Consider the following 15,379-nt stretch of genomic DNA (forward strand, 5'->3'; position numbering starts at 1 on the left):
AGGTCCTTGACCCCTCTAGAAGGTGTTAATAGTACGATAGTTGGGAGCTTCCCTGGAAAATGTTACTTTCCTCCTATCACGTGTCCTTATCAGTGGGCTGCAGGTCCGGAAAGAAATTCCATTTTATTTACATTTCCTTCTGCCTTAGCTTCCCTCAATTTTATGGGGAGGATGGTAATGTTAGGACTTCAGGAAACAGAATTATGGGTCTCTGGAAGTTAGGCTATTGATAAGAAAGTTTCTTCCTTGTAAATCACTGGGACATGCGTAAACTGAGGGAGACTCAGGCCTCCCAGGATTGTGATCTATGTCAGTTAATCATTTGTTTTCTTCCTTTCCTTAGTTTTAGGGCAGCCATGAGTGCAGAGGAATGTTGCATACATTGTTGGGGGGGGGGTGTTTGCAGGGTGTCAGCTTCTGCCTTGTCTTCAGCCAGCCTTCTGTTCCCTCATCACTTAGAGGCATCATGTGCCCCCTCTTGCGGAGTGCTTAACATGGGCTGTCTTTGTTGATTTCTTTTGCTAGTGGTGGTGTGTTTGTTTTATCCACCTCTGTATTTCCAGTGCCTGGCATACGGTAAGAAGTTAGTAAATGTTTCTTGAATGAAAGAGAAGGAAGAAAAACAAGACCATTAAATAATTGTTTACTTTTTTAAACATCTTGTTTTGTTTGTTTTCAGCATCCAGCAAGACATGGTGGTGAACCCTGGCTCTAGATCTTCATGACTGAGAGACTCTTTTGCACAACACAAAGGTAAATATTTGAGGCTGGTCGACTTTCTGGTATTAGAAAAATCTTCCTCTCTGGGAAGATGGCTCACAATGTCTCTGAGTACTCTTCAAGTGATGGCTTTTGTGCTTGGTGTTCTTCCTTAAAACCCCCTAGAGGGTTCGTGGAGCCTTTGGGAATAGCTGTTGGGGTGGCTTTTCTCCTAGCTGCTTTGTGTTAGTGGTTAGAGAAAGGGAATATCGATTTTCTCTCTTCTTTTCTTTAAGCACCTAGCAAGCGTCATTAGGAGTTTCAAGTTTTCCTGTCTGGATTTTCTGCCTCTACCAGTAGGTGGTCTTGAAATTGGCTTGATTTTAAACATGACTATATTAGCTCTCCCCAAATGCCCTCTGTTTTCATATATTTACCAGCAGCAGGAACCATTCTCTGTTGTTGAAACTGAAGTCAAACCATATGTAAAATAAATGTTTCTACATAGAAAACAGACTTGGAGATTTACAAGCTTAAGGAGCAAGTGCTATTATTTTGAGGTCCTAAACTTTTAAATGATGGCGACACTGAAATCTGTACTTCATACAGGGAGCCAAGAAGGCACAATTGAAAATGCCTATTCTTTTGACAAATTAGTAGCATTCATTGCAGTATCTATTTCTTGTTTACCAGGGATAATGCTGAATGAATCACAGACTGGTAGATGGATGTCCCTTCTGAACACTTTTAATTAGCACTGCCTATTAGGATGAACAGAGTGTTGCTTTCCTGCCATAGATTACCCCCCAACCCCCCTTACATGGAATAGAAATCTTATTCTCCACAAGGTAATATTCATCTCTTCCCCAACCAGACAAGCATAGAAAATTAAACAATGGTCCGTTAAAAAGCCCAGATAATGTATTTATCATTTCCAGTTTATGTGAGTTTGCAAGGCAAATAGGAGTGGGAGCTATTTGTTATGGAACCTTGGGGAACAACGGGACTCGGGAGGGAACGGGGAAGCTGGAGGATCTGAGACTTGTAAAAATTCATTAAAAATATGAGGTGCTATTGGAGACAGAGGAAATTAATTACTCTCAGGGACTCAAATGTCACTACTCATTTAAGTGACCTGGCAAGGAGGCTGAGAAACCTGTGCTGGGAGGGCTTGTGTAGTGGAGAAGGCTGGGAGCTGGGATTCCTCAGCTGTCAATTTTTGCATTTCCTTGGTGAGTTATTGACATGTTAACCTGGCTTGCGCCCCAGCCTCCTCTAATGAGTAGAGTCAAATGAGAAATGGGGGCTGCGATGGCAGGGAGCTCTCTCCCGGGTAGTTGGCCAGGTTATTCAGACCAGCTCACCAGGTACGTAAGCAGCCGCGGACCTGAGGGAAGCCTGTAATTTACCACAATGGAGAGAAGACGCTGATCATTTGCAGCTGGACTGAGTTTGGTCTTTTATTATTGCTTTTCCATCCAGAAAGCTATTCTCTGAGGTGGAGTGAATTTGGAAAGACAAATTAAGGTTTTCTACCTAAGGAGAACTGGGGAGCAGTAGCTTCTGAAAACAGTCATCTTTTCTAGATTGCCTGTCTAATAAATCTCTCTAATGCATTCTGCCTATAGACAGAGGTTGAAAATATATAGACATGTGATGACTTAAAAGTTTAAAATCAGTAAACACTCCGAATAATGGAGTAAAAGCTTTCTCAGATGTGTGCCTTACCGAGACTGGGAAGTCACAGTTTTATTCTTGAACTCTGCTACTAACCAGCTGTGAGATACGGCACAAGCCATCATGATGCTCCAAGCCTCTGTTGTGTTATTTATACAATGGGAACAATAACATCCATCTTCTGTGTTTGTCAAGGACAGTGTATCCAAAAGAGCTTTGAAGGGTGGAACTATGTAGGTGTGTGGTAGCCATATCACCAATTGGTATGTTTTGTTGTTTTAAAAGTCTTATTTTTACACATTGAGGATGCTCAGTGATCTGTGTTCCTATGTGAGTGAAAGTTGAAGGGCTCTGCAGAATTCTTCTGGCTCGTTCATTTGGGAAAGGTGAATCACCAGGCCAAAGAAGGAAACACTGCTTTGGGGAAAAAAAAAAAAAAAACATTCACATGGTGTTAAAAAAAAAAAAAAAAATTGAAGTATAGCTTTGGAGGGAGTTGGAGCCCAGGATGCTCACCTCTGGGAGCAGCCCTAAGTACCATGCCTCCAATTCAAGAAAGTCCTGTCCCTTTGCAGCAAAGGCAGATCATGCATTGAAGGTGGTGGAAGAGATGTTTGAAGATTATTCGTCTGTTCCTAGAAAGGGATGATGAGAAGATAAACTAGGGCAGGGTTAGTGAAGACAGAGAAGAACAGAGAACTTTGAGAGGCCTTGGAAAGGAAGGAATTCCAGGCTTTCACATAGTTGGGGGGCGGTGGGGTGTGCACTTTGAAGAAGGAGCAGCTCAGTGACTAAGCCGTGGAGCGTTCCCAAGGTGCTAGTAATGTCCTTAATAGAAATGTGGGAAAATGCAGAACTCAGGGAGCTCTGAGAGGTAAACAATGATCATACAGACCAGACAGAAGCCCAGAAGAGCAATGTTGGGGTCGGTGCTGAGAGCGAGGGTGCCTCAGAGGATGAGCAGCGCTGTGCTGGGTGAGCAGGGGTTTGAGGCCGGGCATTGCACCGAGCAGCAGCTCCCAGCCACATGGAACTAGAGCCGCTCAGCTGCACATTGCAGATGCTGGTTTGAGAGCGGCACACTTGTCCTGTTACATTTCCTCGGCAACCAGAGTTTTGTACCCCAGCATGCGCTCAGTGATTTTCCAAGGCTTCTGTGCTGTTGTTGTCTCCTGGAAGTAGACTTGAAGGACTGCCTACCTATTTTCATTAGCCAGCCCTGTAGTGACCCATCCGGAGCATGCACAGAAGGCATCCCCAGGGACCCAGTTCTGAATACTTGCTAAAGCTACTGTCCCCATTCCTTATTGTTCTTTGGAGCTTTTATGCCACCTAACTTTTAAAATTGCTTGAAAGCTACCAATTGACATAACTGAGCTATTGACTTTCTATTTATTGTGTTAACTACATTGTGTCCATTTGAATTCATTTACAGCCTTCATGTCATCCTAGTGAGATAGTAATAAGATAGGAAAATTTTTTCACACTAGTCTTCCTCCGTTTTATCTTCCTTTGTGAATTCATCTCTTTGGTGCCTCCTATTTGCCTCCTTGTTTGTTTTATTTTCTCACATTCTATTTACCCTTCAACTTTTCCTCTTCTGATAAAAATCACACATCCTTCAACTTAGTTGGACATAGGAGATTCTTGAGACCAGTGGGTTCAACTGTAAAAACTTTGAATGAGTTCTTAACCACATGGCAGCTTTCTGTATCTGGTATTTTTGATGGTGGTCCTGTTGCTTTCCAAAGCTGAATGTCTTCGATTGGAATCTCTGCTCCAACATGTAACAGCTGTCTAACACTGAGCAAATCCATTTCTTTAAGCTTAATTTTCACATTAATAAAATTAAGGTAACAATAATACTTTTCATACAAGATTGTTATAAGAATTTAATGAGAGAGTGAATGTGAGAGAGTCTGGCACATTATATATTGTCAATGAATGTTAGCTGATGTTGCTTATAACAATATATAAGGATATATATAAATCCTTGAAATGGAAAAAGCAAATGTGTTGATCTTAGGCAATAAGGAAGGGAGATGCTAGAAAGACACTCTCCCATTCTTTGGCTGGGCTTAGAAAATGGACATCCCTAGTGATGAAGGCATTGAAAGCAGCTAAATGTGTGGGTGCACAGGAAGCTTTCCCTGGCCAGACAGTGACCTGGTACCAAACAGTCAGAAGGCCTGTTGGGCTCCCTGAACTTCTGCTGGGCATCTGGAGAGCATCTAAGTCTACCCTGCCCCAGAGACAGTATTCCTTCCAGATAGTACAGTGGTTTGTACTATGCCAGTGTGTCTAAATTGAATTGCCTTACTCAGAATTCAGTTTCCTGTATGTTTCCAGTTAGGGTGGAACATGGCGGATATTCTTGGTAGATTGGAGGACAGAAGGGAAGCCGCAGCCACCCTGCAGCGCACGTGCTATTGCCGGTCTGCTGACTCACCTAGTCGGCACAAAGCTGTATCCGGGCCCTCACCTGCTCTCCCTTTTCCCTGATCCATCTCCAATTTCTCCAACTCCTCATCCAGATGCGTGTTTAGCTACTTGAGAAAAGGCCCTGGCTGCAGTAGGTCATCCACATTGGCAAGCTGGGAAGCAGTGAAAGCCAAGGTTCCAGTTAGTTTTCATGGAGTTTCAGCACATGCTTATGGGTTCCAGGTTGCTCCTGACCCTCCCCATTATTTATATCCATCCTGCCTTCCTAACTGCCTACTCAGTGGACTTCAGGCTCCAGCATCAGACGTGATTCAACAGACATACAGACTGCTTAACCAGTTCCCACAATTGCTTAAGGTCAAATTCCTCTTTAAATAAATAATACATATATATTTATTTTGCATATATATAGTATTATAAATAGTATATATCCTATATATATATATATAGTATTAGAGGAGCAGAACCAAGCGCTGGAAGATTACATATGGGTTTGGGTGTGTGTGTAGATATACCAGTGCTTGTTTCTGCATCTGTGGTTGATCCCCACCTGATACAGTAGCTCAAAAGCTTCTATAATGGGGAACTCTCCACTCCACAGAGCAGCCCATTCCTGTTCTACCTCCCAGCTACCATTCCTCTTTCTGTGATATGACACAAAAGAAATTAAATTTGTAAGCCACAAATGTTGTTTTTCAGCCCAGGGTATATCTCACTTTCTCCTTAGGATTTCTGCCCCTCTCAACCCAAGATGCTTGCATAAACACATTGCTGTGGCCTCACCCACTAAAGTTTTTTCTCTCTGGTTTCTCACCTTTGGAAGCTTCAGAACCAGACTCTTCATGAAATTAACCCTATAAATATGAACATACTAGAGTGGCTCTCCTAGCCATTCCATTTCCCCAGACCCATCTCCTCTTCATCCTCCTCATGCCCTGTGAAGACAACACCTTGATTCTGAATGTTTACAAGACACAGTGTGACACAGTGGGAGAGAAGCACAGAATTTAGAATCAAAACATCTGTGCTTGTCTTCTGCCACCACAGAGGGCTGACCGCTTCTGCTTGTTATGTAGCTTCTGAGGGCCTCGTTTCTTCAGCTATAAAAGAAGTCTACTAAGAGCTAACCTGCCAGTTCTCGGGCCCCCTGTGAGTCCAGTGATCCCTGAGCTGCTCTGCATGTTTGAGGCCCTTTATTCTTGATGTCTGTTTCCCCAGTCTCAGATTAACTCGCACCTAGGTTAGGAAATGCCAATTACGATCAGATGTTGAACCATAAAATTCACAAGACAGTAGCAAATCAGGACACTCTTATTTTTTAATGAAAATAAATACCTTGAAACAGTCCTAACCTAAATTCTTATACTATTCAGGGTCTTCCATGGTAACTTTTTGCCTAAGTTGTTTCTTGAAGATTTAGGTTGAAGAAATTGAGTGAACAGTGTTTCCTTTTAAGATAGATATATATATCAAAATCACTTATAAAAAATATTACAGAGGTGGCCAAAAAGGAGAAAACATTTAAAGAAAGCATTTAAACGTTAAACATTAGAGTTTAAAACTAATAAAAATCAAATGCAAAAAGTAGAACAGGACAGAACAACCTATTATTGAGATGACTGCAAAAAGGAACTCAGAGTTATAATGAAGGGAGTTTTAAAAAGTGACATAACCAAGGGATGAAACCAAGAACATACAAATGAAACTGTTATGAATGGATAATGTAGATGTCCATTCAAAGAAAGAGCCTCTCTGTGCTCTCTGGCAGAGGAGGTTTTCTATGTGAGTAGGACAGATGACCATCGTATTCTTCACTGCAATGTGGCAACCAATTATGAGCTCACAACCTGGTTAGAAAAATCTGTAATTGGCAGGTGTATGGCTGTCAGATAAAGATGTGGAGGCTGTGTGTGACAGCTGAAAGCCACATTTGTGGCCAACCCTCACCCTGCTCTCCTGCACACATTTATCATTGCACAACAGCTGAACTTGAAGAAATAGCAGGCTTACCCTCCCCCCCTCTGCATGTGTGCACATGTGTGCACACACACACTCGCACACACACCCCCTGCCTTCTCACAAGGATCAAAGGAGTGCTATAGCGCCGTGACTGGCACATGGTGGGTCCTCAAGAAAGTGCTTGTTGGATGGGTACATGTATTAATGAATTGCCAAGGAACTCAAGGGGAAAGTCTAGAAAAATCAGTAGACATCATGACAGCATCCTGGACAAAATGAAATGGGGGAAAAAATGCCCAGGAGAATTACTTTACTGGAGATTTAACATGTTGATGTTCATAACACCTTTCCTGCCAAAGGTATCCTATTCACAATGAACGAAGCAACAGAACAGGATTAAATTGGCACAGCTGGAGGAGGTCTGCTGTGTGTGAAGAGCTGAATGTTATCTCCAGGCAACGGATGGAGTTGTAACATGAGGATTCTTATTTTTAGTGTTGGGGAGAAAATGAATTTGAACCAGAAGACACCGAGGGTTGAGAAGAGAAGATCGGGGCTTGAGGGAGGGAGTGGATATATAATAAGCACAGACCAAGAGGGCTAAACAAGGAACTAGAATAGAGAGAGGCCTATGGAAGGGGATCTTGTTATTTCAGAGTGGCATAAGAAAACATAATGAGGTCTGCCTGGGCATCTGGTCAACTCAGGCCCCCACTGCTTGGGACAGGCTACACCAGAGTAGACACCTAAGGGTTAGAGAATCAGTTTCCCTTGGGGGAAGAAGACCAGCAACAATCCTGTGTGGACATGTCTGCATCCTTTGGGGAATGGGGAAATTCTTTATGAAATCACTTAAGATGGTGTACATACTTGTCTGTTTGCATTCTTTTCTTACTCTTTATGTTCTGTGGTACCAGGTCCATGGTTTTTTTGATTTTTGATTTTTTTCCAAATCTTTATTTCTAGCATCTAACTCTAAGAATTAAAAAAAAAGAGATCACTGAACCCAGACCTGTCTGGCTGAAATCTGTGATCTGCCCACTATTCCCCAAAGCTTCAGAGCCTGCAATTGAGTAGATGCTCCCTAAAGATTTGGAGAGAAGGAGGGGTGATGGATAATGAGAATAAGGTAGAGAAGAAAATGTGGGTACAAACAGACTTTCATAAGATCTCTTCTGAACAGATGGTAGACAAATGGGCCTGACACATGTATTCTGGAGAGATCATCTGGGATGATCCCACATACGTGTGGGACCGAACCACACAGAGAGGGAACTGGAAGAGAGTTACACCACTAAACTTTGGGATACATCCACAGGGAAACCAGACTGTAGCCAAAGTGTAAGAATGTCAGAATGTTCGGAGAGGGAATGAGATCAAGTCTTAGGTAAAGCAGAAAACTCTGCTGGCTGGTTCTTCTACAGTGAACTCACCCTACCCCACTTACCCTACCTCTCCCCTCAGATCTCATTTTGCTAGTTTTGCCCCTGTAGCAACCTTAGAAGAAATTCTTTTCATGTCTAGGGATGAGAAAATTAAGACTCACATTCAGAGTTTCGTGAAACTCACTAATGCCAGGAATGAGTTTGAAAGGGAGTCACCAGGATTAACCTACCTAGGCACCAAATATTGTGAGAGTGTCTAAATTTGCTGCAAGATGATTCTCTCAAAGGAAATTTCTTTTGGAATTTTATTTGACAGCCAATTTTGTTGAGGCCAAGCATGTATCCTCCTGTGAACATTACCAGGGGAAATAAAAAGACCACCCAGAGCTTGTGTGGATTTTTCACCTTTCTTGTTTAACATGCGGCTTTAATGTTCCTGAAATGCCGGTGTCTTTATTTATCAGCGTCTCTTAGCTGGGGACACTAGTTCTGGGTGTTCCATTGAAGATTACCGTAATGCTTCCAGATGGCTTACAAATTAGGTTCAATAAAATGTAGTCATTCTTCTCTTTTAGTGAATTCTTGGTGCTGAACCTATTTGACTTACCTAATATCCTGTTTGAGTTGTTAAATCCTAAACATGGATTGATTAGAACAGGGGAATAGGCTCTCGGGTTAATGCATCGAGCTTTTTGAAGTGGATAAAAGAACCACTTTGGAACTAAAAGCCTGACTTAATGTTCACTTTGCCACTTGTCTGTGTGGACTTGGTTTCCTGTGTCTCCTTCCTCTCTTGCTTGTGCAGCTGCAAATCCCCTCACCTGTAAAAATGGGAGTCAGAGGTGACTGATGAGCAAGTGGTAATATACATGTGAAAATATTTGGTAAAGTATAAATAATTATAGAAACGTGAGTTGGTGCCATACAGTTAAATAAAAAACGTGAATAAGAGTATATTACATCCCTGGAAACACTCTCGTTCATTTAGAAGTTTTAAGAAAAATAAAATGGAATCAAGACATTCTAGGACTAGAAGGGATCTCAGAGATTATCTATTTCAGTTTCCTTTTTGACAAATGAGGAACTTGAGTCCCCAAGCGAGAGAGTAACTTGTGTTAAATCACATAGCAAATGCTATGCAGAGCTGAGTCTGAAACTCATGTGACTGCTTCTCCATTCTTCTTCTGCCCACAAGCTTCTACTCTGTCCTTTCTCATGCTTCTGTAAACTCTACTGTGGCCCTTGATGGAAATACTCAAACCAAGAACGTCAGACCTTACATGCCCAGGAGAAAGCCCATGTCCCCCGTACCTGTCTTTTCCAGTGTGTTTATGGTGACTTTCTTTTATCTGCAATTAGGAGAATGAATGTTGTAGGCTTTGGAAAGATGGCCTATCCAGTGTGATTTCTGTGGGACTTTGTAGAGTTCATCCTTTCAGCACTGAAGGGAATGTTGAAAGTACCTGTTGATTCTGTCTCTGAAATATACTGAAACATTTCCTTCCCTCTCCAATGCATTACACTATAGGCTCCATGAGGTCAGGGACCTGTCTGTCTCCCCTTGTGCTGTAGATCTCCAGTGCTTAGCACAACGCGTAGCCCATAGCAGATGCTTGGAAGGTATTTCTTCAGTGAAAGCATGACTCCCAGCTGTCATTGCCTTTGTCCAAGGTCACATTGTCTTATGAGCATCGAGCATCTTAAGTACTCAGCCTTTATTCTCACTCCGTCCAAACCCTCTTTGGCATCACCCTCCGAGTATCCTGCTAACTATAGATATAAAAAGGGCACTCCTCTGCTGAAAACTTGTCAGTGGCTCCGTTTTGCAGAGTGGAATTGGATAAGTGCCTTAATGGAGACTTTAAAGGTCTTTATAATCTGGCCCTGTCCTAACTTCCCAAATTCATCTGTAGAATCTTCTCTCTCTGCCATTCCCACCTTTTAACAGACACACACACGCACACACATGCAGGAGCATGCAGTGATTTTCTTCTACCTGGAATGCCCTATCCTGCTTTTACATTGTGGTGGACTCCTACCTGTTCTTTAGACCTCTTCCAGAGGCCCATTCCCAGCCTGCTTTGGTGTCTTCCTCAGGGACTAGGCGGAGTCCTCCAGAGCATGAGCTGTATCTTTAATCCCTATGGATCAGAAAATGGGAGATGGTCCTGACCTGTCACCCCCCTCCCTTCAGCGTGGCAGATTATTGAGATGAGGGCAAAACTAAGCTGAGTTGCAATGAGAACAGTATTTGTGCCAGACTGAGAGCACCAAGAAAGGAATGGTTTGTGTGCCGCAGTCTGGAGCAGAGTGGTGGCTGGCTCCCCCTCTCAGAGGACGTGCTTTCTCAGCAGTTCCCAGCCATGTCTCTGACACTCCTCACCCAGGACGGCAGAAAACCTGTACTGCATAAAAAGAAAATTATACAAACACTGAGTTTTATCTCCTCATTTAACTCTAATAAAGTTATCACACGTGATAGATTGTTTTTATTAATGAAAATAACAAAATGTCATGCTTTTGTAAGCAACTTTTCGATTGTTTATATGTTCATTAATTTTAATTTTAAAACTAATCTAAACATACTACATGTTTAGAAGTAAGAGAAAAAACAAACAAAAAATAACCATGATCCATCATTTGGGTGAGTTTCTCCCAGTCTTCATGTAGATATATTTTATATGACTGTCATCAGATTATACGATTAAATATAAAGCCTGGTTTGTTTGTTTCACTAATATCATAAGCATTTCTTATGGTGCAAGATACTGTTCATATCTGTCACTTTAAATGACTGAATAATATTCCATTGAGTAAATGGACTATTATTGGGTGGATCCACCATAATTCATTTAGTTATTTCGTATTGCTGAAGGTCGATTTCCTTGCAATATTTCACTTTTGTTGGTAATACATGAAGATTCTTTCATATACAAAACTTTCCCCCTCTTCGAGGGTATTTCCTTAAATGACTCTGACACCCATTACTAATTTGTAAACACTTCCCCTGTTAAAACCATTCAGTAGCCCCTCCCATCCTCCTCCTTCCAAGGTAGAATTTAACCCCTTGTTCCATAGGAAGGAATTTGAAGACGTAGGGATTTGAAGTCCCAGCATCCTATGTTTATCACCTCTGCATCTCCTGTTATCCCCAACCCGCTGATCTGCCTGTTGTTCTAACACACACCGACCTGCCCTTTCCTCTCTGTGCTGGTGTTCAGGCTGGCCCTGCAACTTCGCTCACCCCTGCACACCCCCTGCATATTACAACCCTTTGCCTCAGATTCATACCAGATGGCACCTCCTCTCGGAAGCCTTTGCTGGCTCCAGCAGGCCGTTTAGGCCCCCCTCCCCAAGGATTCCAAAAGTCCCTGTGCATATCTCTGTCATCACCCTTATCACACTGTGTTGAAAATGCATGACTCACTGAAGCTGGTGAATCTTTTTTATTGTTTCCCCAGTTACTAGCACAGTACTCAACACATAGTTAAGTGTGGAATAGCTGATAAGCAAACCTATCAATAGATTTGGCAACTGGGACGTCCCTGTAATTTATGGAAAGAGTAAAATATTCAATTTGCAGAGGACTGACAGAGAGAAGATGTCTCCTCTTACCCCGTTTTTTTTTTTTTCAAGATTTTATTTATTTATTTATTTGAGAGAGAGAGAGAGAGAGAGAGAGAGAACACAGAAGGAGAGAGAGAGGGAGAAGTAGGATCCCCTCTGAGTGAGGAGCCCAATGCGGGACTCAATCCCAGGACCCTAAGATCATGACCTGAGCTGAAGGCAGATGCTTAGCCAATTGAGCCACCCAGGCGCCCCCTCTTATCCCATTTTATAGTGGCATGATATGTTAGTAGTAGAGTACAGAGGAGAAAGACTATAAGTGGGATCGCTGTAAAGACACTGAATACTAAAAGATACCAAACCCCAACTCACTTATGCATATCCTTATAAATATTTAACATTTTATTATTTAGAAATTTTATCATGCTGACTCATGGCTTCAAATGCCATGCATATGCTAATGTTTTCCACATTTCTATCTCCAACCCTCTTACTCTCCTGAACTTAGGACTCATGATTCCATCTGCGCCCCCAAACATTTCCACTGGATGTTGGGGAGGCAACTCCAGTGTCAGGAATAAAGAATCAAACTCTGGTCATCCACCCAGCTACTCCTTCCACAGCCTTCCGCATCTTAGTGCATGACGACTCCAGTCTTCCAGGCGCTCAGCCAAAAGCCCTGGAGTCACCATTGACACCACCCTCCCCTTCTTTCCTACTCCATATCCCATCCACAAGCACACTGTGCTGGCTCAGCCTTCACCCTCTGTTCAGAACTGAGCCCCTTCTTACCATTCTCTCCTGCTACCGCCCTGGTGTGAGCCCCTACCATCATTTCCCTGGATTATTGTAATAACCTCCTACTTCATTTCTTAGCTTTCAGCCGTGCCCTCCTCTTTAACACACCCAAGCAGAAGTGTCCTTTCAAACATCCCGTCCTTACTTAAAGCCTGCTAATGGCTGCCCTTCTCGAAGTCTTTGCGTGGTTTTTAGTTTCCTGGGGCTGCCATAGCAAAATACCTCAGGCTGGGTGGCTTCAACAATAGACCGTTCTTTTCGCGCAGTGCTGGAGGTGAGAAGTCTAAGATCAAGGTGTTGGCTATTTGGTTTCTGATGAGAGCTCTCTTCCTGGCTTGTGGATGGCTGCCTTCTCTCTATGTCCTCACATGGTACTTCCTCTCTGTACACACACAGATATAGCCCTTCTTATAAGGACATCAGTCCTATTAGATTAGGGCCGACACTTATGACCTCATTTAACCTTAATTACCTCCAGAAAGGCCCTATCTCCTAATATCATCACACTGAGCATTGGGGCTTTCACGTATGAATTTGAAGGGACACAACTGAGTCCACACACATGGCCTATAAATTCCTAAGTGATCCAGGGCGTACTCACCCCATCTCCCTCAGCTGCTGCAGCCAAACTGGGCTCCTTGCAGCATCTTGAACACCTCCGACAAGCTCCTATCCCAGGGGTATTAGACTGTCACCACCCCTGGACTGTCCTCCAGACACCTGCCTGAATCCCCCTTGGTGTCCTTCATGCCTCTGTTCAAATACCCCTTATTGGCTATTTCTTCCTTGGCCATCTTTTGAAAATGGAGCACGGCTGCCACACCTCATCCCCATCCTCTTCACCTCACCTACTTCTCCCTAAAGCTTTTCCGTTACCTGACCTCATATATTTATTTGCATACTCCTCTGTCCCTCCTCCACTCTAGTGGCAGAAATATAAGCTCCATGAGGGTAGGAATTTTATCCTTGTTTGTTTCCAAGTATATTACTGGCGCTCAGAATAGTCTGGGCACATAAAAGATGCACAATAAACACTTGTTGAATGAGTGAATGGACGAGTAGAAATTTTGTTCACATTCATTATCTTCTTTCAGCAAAACCTGGAAGAGGATGGGGGAGATATTTGTTCTCTTTTCACAGATGAGGAAAACTAATATTCATAAGAGTTAGATTTTATATATGTAGTGATAATTTCATTTGCCAAGTGCTTAATATTGCCAAGGGATATGCATACTATTATACTAGCTTTCATTTCATCCTTGGACTAAATCCTAAAAGATTATCTATTATTATCCCTATTTTAACACAATTACACCTTAGAAAGTTTCAATAAGTTGCCCAAGGGAACCACTACTAAGTGACAGCCAAGGTGTGAACCCTAATCTGGCTTCAAAGAGCTTGTTTTTATCTTTTATTATAGTTCATATCCTTTTAGCACAAGACCATGTACCAGTTGCTATGCTAACTGTGATGTATGGACCACTATAATCCTTAATTTGCAGATGAGATAACAAAAGCTCTTGTTAACGTATACAGGGTCTCACCCCACTGACCTAAAAGTCAGACTGTCAACAGCTAGCCATCTCCCTCAAAATGCTGGTGTTGGGCTGGGCAGTCCTTACTTTCCCTTTCTCTGCCTTTATGCACAAACTGCCTCAATTAGCCCAGGTCCAGAATGCCCTAGCTGTGACACGCCTTAAGTTTGTATTTGCAATTCCGATCTCAGTAGACCCTTGTGAAACAGAAAGCTTTGACTGATAAAGCAAATCGATATGTTGATTAAAAATATTGACAAATGTTATATGGCCTAATCATTTTTAAAAGAAAGCATCATCTCAGGACACCTGGGTGGCTCAGTCCTTTAAGCATCTAACTCTTGATTTTGGCTCAGGTCATGATCTCAGGGTCATGGGATGGAGCTGTACATCAGGCTCTGCGCTCAGTGAGGAGTCTGCTTGGAATTCTCTCTCCCTCTGCCCCTCCCCCCACTCTTGTGCTCTCTCTCTCTCTCTCTCAAATAAATAAATCTTGAAAAAAAAAAACCCATTATCTCTATTATCTCTTCCAGATGAGGTCTGCTGCTCTGTACCGATTCTCTTTCTTCTCAGATACCTAGGAAAATGTATGTGTGATTCACGCAACCTCTCTTGCTGCCTCTAATGGCACAGCTTAGGTCAATAGTGGAGAAGGATAATTGAATCTATTTTTCAGACTTTCAACGGTAGGCTCTATTCTGGGCACATATTATTAGGATTGTGAGAATCAGACATTTCTTTAAAGTGGAGTGTTGGGCTGCACTAGAAAGATTATTAAAAGACATCACAATGCCAGCCTTAGAAATATATAGGGCACCTAGATTCTTCACTCTGTCCCTCCCCTCATAGCACAAAGCCTATTCAAACCCCTTTCCAGGATCAGGCTTCTTCCCTCAGCCTGTCCTATGTAGCCTGCCCTTGATACACACTGGCTCTCTGGTATTGGGCCAGTGGTTCTTCAAGTTTTGTCCCAGGACCTATGGCATCAGCATCATCTGGGAACTTGTTAGAAATGCAAGTTCTTAGGCTCTGCCCCAGACCCGCTAAAGCAGAAACTCTGGGGAAGGTTCCCAGCACTGCACCTGTTTTCGCAGGCCCTCTAGGTGATTCTGATGCAGGCTCAGATTGGACAACCCCTGTATGAGGAAAGTGTCCCTTCGCCACTCCACCCCATCCCTAGGCCGGTCCTTGCCCCACGAGGACACAGCTGCTCCAGAGCTTGTTCCTTGGCTGCACCCACAACAGAAGAGATGAAGAGTTTGACTGGGGGACTCGGTTCCTGGCATGCATGGTACACGGTTTTGAGCCTGGTGTAGG

The sequence above is a fragment of the Ursus maritimus genome, unplaced genomic scaffold, assembly GCF_017311325.1.
Source record: "Ursus maritimus isolate PB19 unplaced genomic scaffold, ASM1731132v1 scaffold_12, whole genome shotgun sequence".
NCBI lineage: Eukaryota > Metazoa > Chordata > Mammalia > Carnivora > Ursidae > Ursus > Ursus maritimus.